Source organism: Chlorocebus sabaeus, chromosome 2 (genome assembly GCF_047675955.1).
Source record: "Chlorocebus sabaeus isolate Y175 chromosome 2, mChlSab1.0.hap1, whole genome shotgun sequence".
Classification (NCBI taxonomy): Eukaryota; Metazoa; Chordata; class Mammalia; order Primates; family Cercopithecidae; genus Chlorocebus; species Chlorocebus sabaeus.
In genome coordinates, this window is record NC_132905.1 from 90,181,310 (window position 1) to 90,196,572 (window position 15,263).

At 43.8% G+C, this 15,263-nt stretch overlaps 1 protein-coding gene across 4 annotated transcripts in view; it reads right to left on the reverse strand.

Moving 5' to 3' along the window:
• SETD4 (SET domain containing 4) overlaps positions 1 to 15,263 on the reverse strand; it is a 107,547-nt gene that overhangs the window by 53,974 nt on the left and 38,310 nt on the right. The gene's annotated exons all lie outside the window — the stretch shown is intronic.

Genomic DNA, 15,263 nt, shown 5'->3' on the forward strand with positions numbered 1-15,263 from the left:
ACAGGGGGTGGGAGATGTCTCTGATTTTAGAACAAATCTGTGGGGTGAAGAATGTGGGAGTGAAGGGAGATACTCATGAAACAAGACCGTCAGTGTGTTAATTGCTGAAGCCAGGATGATAGGGGATTTTGCTTATATAAAAGCCAAATGAATAGATTATTCTTAGATTTCCATAATAACATTGCTAAAAATGAGCCATTCATCAAAGAAAATTGTACTAGTTGGCCAATTTGCCAAGAATACTTTCTTTTATTAAACTTATCTCAGTGAAACAGCTGAGTCAACAGTAATTAGACCAGTCCTTGACTTCAGTCAAAATATGATAAGAGGGTAAAGGTCTAAAAACATGGCCTTTCATTTTCTATAGATATGAGGGAGGAAGGCGAGGAGAGTCCAACTGTCCCGTACTGCCCAGTTCCAAAAGATTTGATGTGCAAGTCTCAGGAAGGCAGTCTCCCAGGTCACTGCCGAGAGCCTCGACTGCAAGAGAGTTGACTCCAAGCTTGCTGTTTGGGAAGCCATCTGACTTTGAAGAATCTGAGACTCTAGGTTTAAAAAATATATATATATATATATATATATATATATATATATATGATGAATTCTTAAGATGTTTAGGCATGTTTTTAGAAAGAATATTATCAGATAGCAAGAGGATATCTGCATAGCAGAACTGCCAAAATGGGAAGTGTGGACAAGAAACTACCAAGCAAACAATTGATATGGTGAACTCATATTGATGACTTCTATACACCAAAGAAGCTGCATAAACAAAAGAAAAAACAAACAAGTATAGAGAACATTTATAGCCTCATGAATAGGACTTAATATCCTTGATAATATAAAGACCTTTGACAAATCAGTAAGCAAAGAGGGACTGTGGTAGAAATGATGAATTAGCACTGAAAACTCATGCCCATCTGCTACACGCCTTCCTGCACCTACAAAGGCCAGAAAGGTAAAAGAAGCTCTTTACATCAGCTGTCTTTAAGTAACAAACCACCCCCAAAAAACTTAGTGGCTTAAAACGGCAACAATTTATGATCTCTCAAGAGTCTCCAGCCATCTCATCTAAGCTAGGTGTACCCACAGGTCTGTGGTTGCTTGTGGAGCAGTTCATCTAGGTTGAGCTTAGCTGGATATGGCTCTAATCCATATGGTTCAATCTCTTTCAGGGACAGCAGGCTAGCCCAGGTATGTTCTCATCATAGCACTGGCAGGGGTATAAGAATAGCAAGCCTCAGCTGGTAGTAGTGGCTCACACCTATAATCTCAGCACTTCGGGAGGCCAAGCCGGGCTGATCACTTGAGGTCAGCAGTTCGAGACCAGCCTGGCCAACATAGTGAAACCCCATCTCTACTAAAACTACAAAAATTAGCCAGGCCTGGTGGCACGCACCTTAATCCCAGCTATTCAGGAGGCTGAAGCAGGAGAATCACTTGAACCAGGGAGGCAGAAGTTGCAGTGAGCTGAGACTTCACCACTGTACTCCAGCCTGGGTGACAAAGCAAGACTCTGTCTAAAAAAAAAAAAAAAAAACCAAGCCTCAACACACACACTTTTCAAAACTAGGTATCACATCTACCAATATGTCACTCACTAAAGCAAGTCATTGTAGGGGAGAGAGAAAAAAAACTTTACCCCCTCAGGTTCAATGGCTGGGGCCCTGCAAATTAAAGTGACAAAAAACAGGAGAAAAGGTTTATCATTACATGTGCATATAGAGGTCTTCATAAAAAAGTGAAGACCCAGGGCAGGGCACCCTGACTCACACCTGTAATCCCAGCACTTTGGGAGGCTAAGGCAGGCAGATCCCCTGAGGTCAGGAGTTTGAGACCAGCCTGGTCAACATAACCCTGTCTCTACTAAAAATGCAAAAATTATCCAGGCATGGTGGTGCATGCCTGCAATCTCAACTACTTGGAGACTGAGGCACGAGAATCACTTGAACCCGGAAGTGGAGGTTTCAGTGACCCAAGATCGCGCCACTGCACTCCAGCCTGGGCAACAGAGCAAAACTCTGTCTCAAAAATAAATAAATAAATAAATAAAAGAATAAATAAATAAAAGAATAGAAAAGTGAAGACCCAAAGAAGCAATTAGACCCAGTATACCATTTTATCAAAGAATGATAAATTGTGGAAACAAGACACGACAAAGGGAAAGGGTTTTGAGTTTCTATGGGGCAGTAAGTTGTGGGAAGGTAAATATATGGGGGAAAGTAATAGAAGATAAGGGTTATTTTAGTAAGGTTTATTTGCAGACTCTTCCCACTGCATATCTTTCATGGCCATAAAACCCACAACACTAAGCCACCTAGCCAGTGGAGAGAAGAAGCTCTCCTCCATAAGGAAAGGTCCTAAAACTGCTCAGGGATGGAGAGGCAACCTGGCTGGACCTGGCCTTCCCCCACACAGGGCACTGGCATGCCCCACACAGGCATGTGACTGAGGTCATCTTGGACCCTCCAGCCAACCCCAGCCAGCAATAAATATCACCAAGGAATTCCAATGAACACCACATGAAGCAAAAGAACTGGTCATCTATGTCCTGCCCAAATTCCCTGATCCACAGAAGCATAAGAATAGTTGTCATTTTAAGCCAGTACATTTTGGGGTAATTTGTTACATAGTAACGGACAGCTAGAACCCCTGACCAATATAACTCTTAGTAGGGAATGGGCAAATATCTTAAACAGATAATTCACAATAGAAGAAATATAGACTACTGAGAATATGGAGAAACTGTGTCCCAAATTCATTATTAATAATAAAGAATAAACTGAAACAAATAGACTATGTGTCAAATTGAGAAGTTTGTGTTTTTGTTTTTAATACCTGGTATTTGCAAGACTGTGGTAGAAGTGCTATTTTCTTATACTCCTGATGCTATGGTCTGAATTTTTGTTCCCTCTAAAACTCATGTTAAACCGAGGCAGGTGGATCACTTGAGTTCAGGAGTTTGAGACCAGCCTGGCCAACATGGTGAAACCCCGTCTGTACTAAAAATACAAAAACTAGCTGGGTATGGTGGCAGGTACCTGTTATCCCAGCTGCTCGGGTGGCTGAGGCAGGAGAATCACTTGAACCCAGATAGCAGAGGTTGCAGTGAGTCGAGATCATGCTACAGCACTTTAGCCTGGGTGACAGAGCAAGACTCCATCTCAGAAAACAAAACAAAAAACAAAAAACTTAACCCCCAATGTGGCAGTATTGAGAGGCGGGGCCTCTAAGAGGTGATTGGTTCATGGCCCTGTGCCACGAGTGGATTAATCCATTCATGGACTAATGGGTTATCACAGGAGTAGGACTGGAAGCTTTATAAGAGGAAAAGGGACCTGAGCTAGCATACTCACCCCACTCAGGACTCTACAGAGAGTCTCTGCCAACAAGTAGGCAGATGCACCCCTTTGACCTTGTGCTTCCCAGCCTCCAGAAATATTAGAAATAAATTGGTTCTTTACAAATTACCCAGTTTCAGATACTCTCTTATAAGCAATGGAAAATGGATTAAGATACCTGACTATGAATATGTCTGGTTCTTTTGTTTTGAAACAGGGTCTCACTCTGTAACCTAAGCCTGGAGTACAGTGGACACAGTCACAGCTCACTGCGGCCTCAAACTCCTGGGCTCAAGGGATCCTCCCATCTCGACACCCAGAGTAGATGGAACTACAGGCACACACCACCACCCTCGCCTATTTTTTTTTTTTTTTTTTTTACTTTTTGCAGCAATGGAGGTCTTGCTATATTGTCTAGACTAATCTGAAACTCCTGGCCTCAAGCAATCCTCCTGCCTTGGCCTTCTTTAAGCACTGGGATTACAAGTATAAGCCACCATCCCTGGCCCAAATATAAGGCTTTATGAAGAATTTTCTCAACAGACTTCAGCAGCCTTAGATTTTTTTTTTATATACATATATACACTCTGACTGTTAATTCTACTTCTAGGGGTTTATCCTCCCCCAGAAATAATCAGATGTGCATAATGCTTTACAGACACAATAATCCCTGATACACAATTAACCAGAGGAGAAAACTGGACACAACCTAAGAGTCCAAAAAATAGCAGTCATTAAATTGTGGCACGTCACACAATGAAGTATTTTGCCAATATTAAAAATAACGTTCAAGAAACTTATAAAAGTATAGGTGAATTTTATTTCCTTTATAGGTTATTTTTCCTCTGAAACTTTTTTCTGTTTTTTTGTTTCTGTTTTGGTTTTTTTTGAGACAGGCTCTCACTCTTGCCCAGGCTCAAGTGTGGTGGCATGATCTCAGCTCACTGTAGCCTCGACATCTCAGGCTTAAGTGATCTTCCCACTTCAGCCTCCAAAGTAGCCGGGACCACAAGGCATGCACCACCATGTCTGGCTAATTTTTGTGTTTTTTTATTTTTTATTTTGTAGAGATGGGGTGTTGCTGTGTTGCCCAGGCTTGTCTTCAACTCCTGGCCTCAAGCAATCTGCCTGCGTTGGCCTCTCCGAGCTCTTGGGATTACAGGCATGTGCCACCATGTCCAGACTAAAACATTTTCTAATTACAAAAATCGTATGCACCATAAAGCTTTAAACTTGCTTTTCAAGACAAAAAGAATTAATTTTGAAGAAATAAACTGCTACAAAAGAAAAAAGAATGGTAGGAAACGTGTAGATTAAGAGATACAGTGTATGCACCTTATTTAGATCTTAATTCAAATAAAGTGTCTTTTACAAAAGAAACAATTGTGGAAATTTAAATACTGTCTGGATATTTGATTAAGAGTTTTTCTTATTTTATTTTATTTTATTTTATTTTATTTTATCTTATTTTGAGATGGAGTTTCACTCTTGTCACCCAGGCTGGAGTGCAATGGCATGATCTTGGCTCACTGTAACCTGTGCCTCCCGGGTTCAAGCAATTCTCGTGCCTCAGCCTCCCAGGTAGCTGGGACTACAGGCACCCGCCACCATACCAGGCTAATTTTTGTATTTTTAGTGGAGATGTGCCTCAGCCTCCCAGGTAGCTGGGACTACAGGCACCCGCCACCATACCAGGCTAATTTTTGTATTTTTAGTGGAGATGGGATTTCACCATGTTGGCTAGGCCAGTCTCAAACTCCTGACCTCAGGTGTTCCGCGCCTCAGCCTCCCATAGTGCTGGGATTACAGCATGAGCCACTGCGCCCTACAAGTTAATTTTTTAAAAAAACATGAAATTATGATATTGCATTTATACTTTTAACAAGAGTTTTACTTTACAGATTAACACACACACCCCTCCCAATAAGACTAGTAGATATTTCACCTTGAGTATTTGAGGAGAAGGTGGGGATGGACCTGAGAAAGAAGACACAGTAAAAGTATTTCCCAATGAGAAATAAAAAAAATCGGCCAGGTGCGGTGGTTCACACCTATAATCCCAGCACTTTGGGAGGCTGAATGTGGGTGGATCACTTGTTGCCTGGTCAACACAGTGAAACCCTGTCTCTACTAAAAATACAAAAAAATTAGCCAGGCATGGTGGTGCACGCCTGTAATCCCAGCTACTCAGGAGGCTGAGACAGGAGAATCACTTAAACCCGGGAGGCGGAGGTTGCAGTGAGCCAAGATCATGCCACTGCACTACAGCCTGGCTACAGAGTGAGAATTCATCTCAAAAAATAAAAAATAAAAAATAAATTCTAAGCCTCTCAACGGACTAAATGGATCCTCTCTTGGCCAAGGGGACTCCAGAGAAAGCTTGGAAGCTGAGTTCACAGCCATAAGATAGGAGATCGAACACACCTCATTATACCCACTCTCTCACTAACAGTACTTAGGTTTTCTTCCACAAGGGCTAAACAGGAACCAGTCTTTGCAAAAGACTACTAGCTCATCTTCCCAGGCACAGAACAAGGACAAGATGAAACTAATCATTCCTTCATCCCTCCCCAAGACTCAGCCTTTTCTATTCGCTTTTTCTCCAGATCTTCACCTTATCGTTTGTAAAATGTTGGTTCCCTAGGCGCTAACTAAAGTCTTACAAGTATGTAATCATTTGCCTCACTGCTGCCCCAACCCCCCTTTTTTTTAAGGAAAATGTAATAAATAGTAAATTTTTTTTTTTTTTTTTTTTGTTGAGACAGAGATTCGCTCTTTTTGCCCAGGCTGGAGTGCAATGGTGTGATCTCGGCTCACTGCAACCTCCGCCTCCCGGGTTCAAGCGATTCTCCTGCCTCAGCCTCCCGAGTAGCTGGGATTACAGGCATGTGCCACCACCCCGGCTAATTTTGTATTTTTAGTAGAGACAGGGTTTCTCCATGTTGGTCAGGCTGGTCTTGAACTCCCAACCTCAGGTGATCCACCTGCCTCGGCCTCCCAAAGTGCTGGGATTACAAGCGTGAGCCACCGTGCCCGGCAAATAGTAAATTTTTTAAGAACCTCTTTGGAAGAAGCAGCCACAGATTCTATGACTCATGTTTTTCCCCTGTGCATCCTCAAGCTGGCTTAATAAACCTTGGTGGTGTGAGACTTAGTGCCTCAGTCACTCATTTTGGTTATAATTTTGGTAACCACGAAAGGATTACAGAGAAGAGATTAGCTCCTCTGACCTGCAGCAATTCTCCTGCCACCAAGAGATTCTCTCTGACTGTGCAAATTGCAAAGGTTCAAAAGCTTGCTCTCTCGAGGTTCCCTGATCTCCTGAAATTTTTGGTTTGAGATTCAAGGTTTATTTTGCCAGGGAACTCCTCTAGAAAAGGAGTTTGCTGCTTTCATGCCAACAAAGAGCAGTCTTCAGCTTGGGCTGCACCTCCAAGTAAGAAGGTGGCTTGGGATTTCATTTGGGGATTTGGTAGCTGAAGGTCAAGGTTTATTGACAGCTGGCTGTAACTTCTCCTTTATACTCAGAGATCCCAGCAATATGTAAATTTTGCTATTGCTTTTTCTGCTTTTTTTGTTTCGTCCATCTTCTGTTAGATTTGACCAATTCTTACCATGCCCCCCATGTTGACTAAAACCCCTGCAGCTGCAGAAAATTAAGTTTCAACCCTAGAAACACTGGCTGGTTAAAATAAATCAATATTCTACCCTCCAAAATATTTAAAATATATATATACACACACACACGTATATATACATATATATACATGTGTGTGTGTGTGTGTATATATACACACACATATATATATATATATATTTTTTTTTTTTTTGGAAACAGACTCTTCTCAAAGAGAAGAGGCTAGAGTTGCCCAGGCTAGAGTCCAGTGGTGCATCTCAGCTCACCGCAACCTTGACTTCCCAGGCTTAGGTGCTTCTACCACATCAGCCTCCCCAGTAGTTCGGACTACAGGTGCATGCCACCATGCCCGGCTAATTTTTTGTCTTTGTTGTAGAAATGGGGTTTCACCATGTTGCCCAGGCTGGCCAAAATATGTATCTTTGACATATTTTAAAGTAGCTCTGCCAGACTTTCTCTAGTCTGAATCTCGGAAAGGTTAGCTAAGGCCTTCATTCTGAAGGCTCCTTTGTACACACGTTAAATAAATGTGCATGCCTTTCCTCATAATCTGCTTCACACCAGTGATTTTTTTCAGTGAACTTTTAGGGGGCTAAGGGCCTATGACTCCCGCAGTGTGGCACAGCAAGCAGGGTGGCCAAAGCCATTCTTCTCTTCTGGAACCCACAGTGAAGAGAACCCAGGAGCCTGATCTGCCAGCCAAGAACTAGGAATTTCTCATCAGCCAGGCTCTCTGTGGACTCCAGCTGGGTGGATGGTAAAAATCACTGTCTCATCTCCAACGTTCTTCTTTTGTTTTGTTTTTGTTTTTGTTTTTGTTTTAGATAGGATCTCACTTCATCACCCAGGCTGGAGTGCAGTGGCGCAAACACAGCTCACTGCAGCCCCAACCTCCAGGGTTCAAGTGATCCTTCCACCTCAGTACTCCCAAGTAGCTGGGACTGCAGGCATGCACCACCATGCCCAGGTAACATTTTTAGTATTTTTTGTAGAGATAGGATTTTGCCATGTTGCCACCTGGTCTCAAATGCCTGGGCTCAAGTGATTCTCCTGCCTCAGCCTCCCAAAAGTGCTGGGATTACGGGTGTGAACCACCATGCCCAACCTCACCTGCAAAGTTTTGATTATGGAAAAAAAGGATTTGTATGATAGTCTTGCATTGTGGTGACTCTGCTGTAACTCTGGTATTTTGTGTTATGAATATTCACATCATTTGATTCCTTTTCCTCTAATATCCTTTTTTGTTGCTACTTTTCTTCTTCTTTCTGTGTCCTTCTGTCAGAATGAAACTGACCCAATTATCCCATAGCACTTTACAGTTCACCATCTCATAGATGTTTACAGTTTCTTTTGAATAAACATAGAAATTTACCTTTCCAGTCTTGAAACTTGAGAAAATTATATTCACCTTATCTGAGTTCCTTTCTCAAGAAACCAGCCACCAGGTCTCCCAGATAGAATCAAAGAACTGAAACTCATCGGATCACCACACCTGAATAATAAGATGCCAGACCTCTCTCCCTTTATGATTGACTAACCCACCAACTGCTGCCTGTTGACCAAGGCCCCTTTCCTACCCCTTCCTAATTCCTGTTTTCTTGCATGTTGTTACATTTCTGCTGTATAAACTACTAACTTTAGTCAGTGAGGAGATAGATTTGAGTCTGATCTCCCATCTCCTCTGCTGCAGCACCCAATTAAAGCCTAGCAATACTGGTTGTCTCAGTGAGTGGCTTTCTGTGCAGTGAGCAGCGGGACTTAGCCTAAACCTCTAGGGTTTCAGTAACAATAAAGGGGGGTACCATAGGGTAGAACACGGGCCTAGAACTCTTGTAAGCCCCTATAAGCCTGCTGTTCAAAACAGCACTGCTGCCTGGTCAGTCTTTTGTGGTTCTGACTGGACCAGTGTCTGTTAAGACAAACTTTGCTGTGGGTCTCTGAAACAAAAACCAGATGAAGTTTCCCAGTCTTCTTGTTTCGTGTCCTTGAGAGCTTCACTTTGTGACTAAGGGGGGATACTCTTAGTCTCTGCCATCCAGAAAATGTGATTTTTCAGGTCCTTATCTGATTTTCTGAGGGTCCAAGACACATAATATTTTAAGAAGCTCATTTTTTACTCTGAATGTATCAGGCTCTTATGGGAGTTTTGTCTTAAAATGTCCCCTCCCTACAGGGCTTTTGTCACCTTTTGCTCTCTTTTTTTTTTCTTGTTTTTTTTTTTTGAGACGGAGTTTTGCTCTTGTTGCTCAGGCTGGAGTACAATGGTGCAACCTCGGCTCACCACAACCTCCGCCTCCCGGGTTCAAGTGATTCTCCTGCCTCAGCCTCCTGAGTAGCTGGGACTACAGGTGTCTGGCACTATGCCCAGCTAATTTTGTAGTTTAGTAGAGACGGGGTTTCTCCATGTTGGTCAGGCTGGTCTCAAACTCCCAACCTCAAGTGACCCACCCACCTCAGCCTCCCAAAGTGCTGGGATTACAGGCGTGAGCCACCATGCCTGGCCATCTTTTGCTAGCTTAAGTCTATTTCTAAGAGTAAATTTTGGGGCATCATGAAGATGCCTCCTCTATACCCTTTCTAGGAATATCTCTTGCTTACATGATAAAAAAAAAAACCTGGAGAATTCTCACCTAGGCTTGAAAGGAGCTTTTGGATTGAGTCACTGTTGGAACTAAGTAAACCACTGAAAATAAAAAAAAAAATGTTGGAGATATCTTATTCCAAGCAATGTCAGGAAGTTACCCTATATGGTCTAAAAAGGAGAGGCATGAATAATTTGCCCCTTGTTTAGCATATAATCAAGAAATAACCATAAAAATGAGTAACCAGCAGCCCTCAGGGCCGCTCTGTCTATGGAGTAGAGTGCTTCTATGGTTTAGGAGCAGAGGTCACTGGAAAGGATCCTATGGGTTTCTTTAAGGTGCACTTTGTTCTCCCTCCTCCACCTCCCATGGCTGCCCCTTTCCCAAACTTATGAAATCAAACTATGACTCACCTCATGCCAAATGACAAAACCAAGGTCCCAGTAGTAGAAATAGGAGACCTAAGGCAAACCATTAAAACAGGGTATAAAAATGTAAATGCCTGGTTAAAATGGATTAAATATTCTGTCCACACATTCAACAAAGGCAACTGTTATGCTTGTGCACACGGCAGGCCAGAAACCCAGACTGTCCCCTTTCCACGAGGGTGGTCCTCTAGTTGACCGGGCATGGGCTGCATGGTAGCTCTTTTCCAGGATTATTCAGCCTGGGATAACAAGTCGTACCAAGCTCTCTGTCTGCTATATCCTGAAGTTCGACACCCTGTGGGTCAGCCCCCAAGGGCCATCCAGCTTCTGTCTCCCAACACTAAGTTCACTTCGTATCTCTTACGACCGGGAGGAAACTCAGCATTCCTTGGAGACCTGAAGGGATGCAGTGAGCTTAAGAATCTTCAAGAACTTACCAATCAGTCAGCCCTTATTCATCCCTGAGCAGATGTGTAGTGCTATTATGATGGACCTTTACTGGACACTCTGCCGAGTAACTGAAGTGGCACTTACGCTTTAGTCCAATTGGCTATCCCTTTCACCCTGGCATTTTATCAACCAGAGAAAGAAAAAATAAGATATCGTAAAGCAAAAGAAGCTCCTTATGGGTCTCTCGACTCTCACATCTATTTAGACACAATTAGAGTCCCAAAGCAAATACCAGATCAATTAAAAGCCCAAAATCAAATATCTGCAGGATTTGAATCAATATTTTGGTGGGTGACAATAAAACATAAATTGGATAAACTACATTTATTACAACCAACAGCCATCCATTAACTACATTAGAGATGCTGTTAAAGGAATAGCTGAGCAATTAGGGGCTACTAGCCAGATGGCTTGGGAAAAATAGGATAGCCTTAGACATGATACTAGCAGGAAAAGGAGGAATTTGCATCATAATTAAAACTCAATGTTGTACCTTCATCCCCAAACAACACTGCCCCTAATGGAAGTATAACAAAGGCACTGCAAGGTCTGATTGCTCTATCCAATGAGTTAGCCAAAAACTCAGGGGTAAATGACCCCTTTATAGGATGGTTAAAAAAGTGGTTCAGTAAATGGAAAAGAAAAATAGCCTCAATTCTTACTTCCCTCGCAGCCATCATGGGAGTACTTATTCTTCTTGGGTGCTGTGTCGCACTAAGGAAGGAGACCACTACTACCCCTGCTGCCCTCCTCCCCCGACCTTGCCTAGTTCACAAGACAGGAGGAAAGACAGAAAGCAAAAAGTTGGAAAGAAGCAAAAGTAAGATAAATAGTCAGACAACCTTGGCACCACCACCCGGCCCTAGGAGTTAAAAAAGTGATAATAATAACAGCAACCCCTGACCTAAACTATTTGTGTTATCTATAAATTCCAGACATTGTATGAAAAAGCATTGCAAAGCTTCCTGTTCTGTTAGCTGATGCCCTCTTCTTCTTAGTGCCTCAATCACTCATTATGGTCATTACCAGAAAGGAACTCATATTTAGCTGGAATCTATGCCAGGTAATGCTACAGAGAGTAGTAGTCAGACATGAACAGGGCAGGAGAAGGCCCCCACACCCCACCAGGAATGTCAGGTGATGGTCCAGCAGTTGTCACTCTGCCTTTCTAAAATAGTAACTGGTCTGAGCCAGCACCAGGGAAAGACAGTTTCCCAATAGATTGAAAAAACACCTGAAACTGGTGATTGGCAGCTTCCCGTTAAGATCTCAGGAATTGGGTGAGTAGGCTCAAGCATGTGCATTAAGAGGCAAAATAGCAGAGTTTAACTGGCATATGACCTTCCAGGTGCATTCCACCAGAAAAGTGAAGAACACCTACCTCAGGGGAGCATGCATACGACGGTAGCAAACACACCGCGCATGCTCACCTCCCGAGCCTAGCAGGCCACCGTGCACGCACGCGGCTCCCCCGCACTCTAAGAGAAGAATGAGGGGAAGATGCATAAGAAGCTGAAAGTATGCCGGCATCTAAATCCCTAAATCCAAGGTCAAGAGGGGCACTTGTCCTTCAGGTTGCCACTTGGGCCTCCTCCAAGTGTGCTTTCCTTTCTTTCATTCCTGTTCTAAAGCTTTGTAATAATCTTTCACTCCTGCTCTGACAACTGACCCCGTCTCTTATTCTGCCTTATGCCCTTCTGCCAAATTCTTCTGAGGAGGCAAGAATTCAGGGAGGAAGAGAGGGAGGGAGGGAGGGAGGGAGGAAGAAAGGAGAACGGAAGCAGGGAAGGAAGGAAGGAAGGTGAACGGAAGAAGGGAAGGAAGGAAGGAAGGAGAAAGGAAGCAGGGAAAGAAGGAAGGTAAAGGGAAGAAGGAAAGGGAAGGAAGGAAGGAAGGAAGGAAGGAAGGAAGGAAGGAAGGAAGGAAGGAAGGAAGGAAGGAAGGAAGGAAGGAAGGAAGGAAAGAGATATATACTTGAATAAGGATCAGTGAGGACCAAAGCCCCAAAATGACAAATGCCCCATAGGACAGAGTGGGGTAGCATTTCTAATGTGGTGCTAGCCTGTGTTCCATCAAAAATGGGTTTACTGACTGGGTGCAGTGGCTCACGCCTGTAATTCCCGCACTATGGGAGGCCGAGGCAGGTGGATCACTTGAGGTCAGGAGTTTAAGACCAACCTGGCCAACATGGTGAAACCCCAACTCTCCTAAAAATAAAAAACATTAGCTGGGCGTGGTGGTGGGCACCTGTAATCCCAGCTACTCAGGAGGCTGAAGCAGGAGAATGGTCTGAACCCACGAGGCAGAGATTGCAGTGAGTTGAGATTGTGCCATGGCACTCCAGTCTGGGCAACAAGAGTGAAACTCTGTCTCAAGAAAAAAAAAAAGTTTACAAATTCCATCATAACCCTAAGGCAATAACTTTGAGATCTGTTCACAAGAGCCATAGATTTATCATGTAACTTCACTTCATTTGATACAAACTTTGGTTTTTTTGGAGCTGGCCCCATTTGGGAAAATCAGAACGTAGATCTGGAATTTAAATATTGCCTACAAAGCTAAATAGACAAAATGCAGTTCTTTCTTACCCGAAACAAATGTTTGTGGCATCTAAGGACTGATAGGTTGGGACAGAATTAAGATAGCGTTAGGAAAGGGTACCCTAAGGTTGGATCGAGTTGCCCTTTACTAGGAAGAAGAGAGGCCTGGGAAAAATTTCTAACCAGGAAGGTAGACATTAATGTCCATAGTGAACATTAGTCAATGGTTACTTACGAGGTATGCTATTTTTAGAGATGTTTACGTACACTCTCGTTTAGTTTTAATACAGCTCATAATGAGCTGGTACTATTATAACCTCCATTTTACAGAGGAGGAAACAGGCTTCACATGTGTACAGAAATCAGTGAAGCCTGCCTGTCACCCATACTTGCTGGGTTCAACACGAATGGCCCAGGCAAGGAGAAAGCCCTGTGACCAGCGGCACCAGAAAGAGTGAAAGGGCGCCATCTAGTGACTGTCATGGTGGTTGGCAGTACAGTGGTTTTTTTTTTTTTTTTTTTTTTTTTTCCGTGGGTTTTTTTTGTGTGTGAGACAGTTTTGCTCTCGTTGCCCAGCCTGGAGCGCAATTGCTAATTATCAATTTCAGTTGTTTCTATCTATTGGGAAACTGCCTCTCCTTGGTGCCAGCTGCAGCCAATATAGACAGGCAGTATGACACCCTCTGGGCCATCACTTGATGGTCTCCTGACATTCCTGGTGGGTGGGTGGAGCTGTCTCCTGCCCTGCTCATGCCCCCACTAGCTACCTACTGTAACATTCTTGGGTATCTTGAATACAGTACTAAGCACCTGAAAAAACTCCACTGGTGGCTGGCATGGTGGCTCATGCCTGTAATCCCAGCACTTTGGGAGACAAAGGTGGATGGATCACGAGGTCAGGAGTTCGAGACCAGCCTGGCCAACATGGTGAAATCCCATCTCTACTAAAAGAAAAAATAAGCCGGGCATGGTGGCACGCGCCTGTAGTCCCAGCTACTCAGGAGGCTGAGGCAGGAGAATCACTTGAACCTGGGAGGCGGAGGTTGCAGTGAGCCGAGATCGCACCATTGCACTCTAGCCTGGACAACTAACAGTAAAACTCTAACTCAAAAGAAACAAACAGACAAACAAAACCACACACACACACAGAGGCAAAACGGCGGAGGGTAACCTTCTGGGGGCCATTCCACCAGAAATAGGAAGAACAGCTCAGGTGAGCACGCCGGCAGCTCCAGTGAACACACGCAACTCCCGCAAACATGCTCGCCTCCCAAGCGCAAGCAGGTCACTGTGCATGCGGGTGGCTCACCCTAAGGGAAGAATGAAGGGAAAGGGGTGCAAGACGCCAGAAGCAGGCCAGCATGTAAAATCCTAGGTCCAAGGTCAAACGGAGCACTTGACCTCCAAGGTGCCGCCTTAGGCCTCTTCCAAGTGTACTTTCCTTTCTTTCATTCCTGTTCTAAATATTTTTCAACTTCCACTACACTCTAAGGCTTGCCTCGGTCTCTTTTCCTGCCTTATGACACTCCATCTAATTTTTTCTTCTGAGGAAGGAAGAGTTGAGGCTGCTGCAGACCTGTACAGATTTGCTGCTAGTATCTCAGATAACTTCCACTACTAGCAAGAAAGCAAAAACACCACATCAATGAACCACCACCATGTCGCTTAAGAGCTTTAAACTTTCACTTTTTCTTTCTTTCTTTTTTTTTTTTTTTTTGAGACAGAGTCTCGCTCTGTCACCCAGGCTGGAGTTCAATGACACAATCTTGGCTCACTGCAACCTCCACCTCCAGGGTTCAAGCAGTTCTCCTGCCTCAGCCTCCTGAGTAGCTGGGATTACAGGTATGTGCCACTACACCTGGCCAACTTTTTGTAGAGATGGGGCTTTGCCATGTTGGCCAGGCTGATCTCAAACTCCCAGCCTCAAGTGATCCACACGCCTCAGCCTCCCAAAGTGTTGGGATTACAGGTGTGAGTCACTGTGCCCGGCCAATTCTTCACTTTTTCAAGTAAATAGATGCACACTGATTAAAAACCCAAATGAACGAAGGCTGGATACAGTGGGAAGTCAGCCTCCATATCCCCCAGCTACCCAGTCCTCCCCAGAAGCAACTGCTGTTACCAGCTTCCTATGTCCCCTTCCAGAGACAGTGTAAGTAAGCAAATATTTTGATACAAATAGTAGCACACCATGGTAGCCGGAATAAAGCCTCCTCACCAAGATGTCCATGTCCTAATGCCTGGGATCAGTAAATATGTGCTACAGCAATAGGGACTGGCAGCTG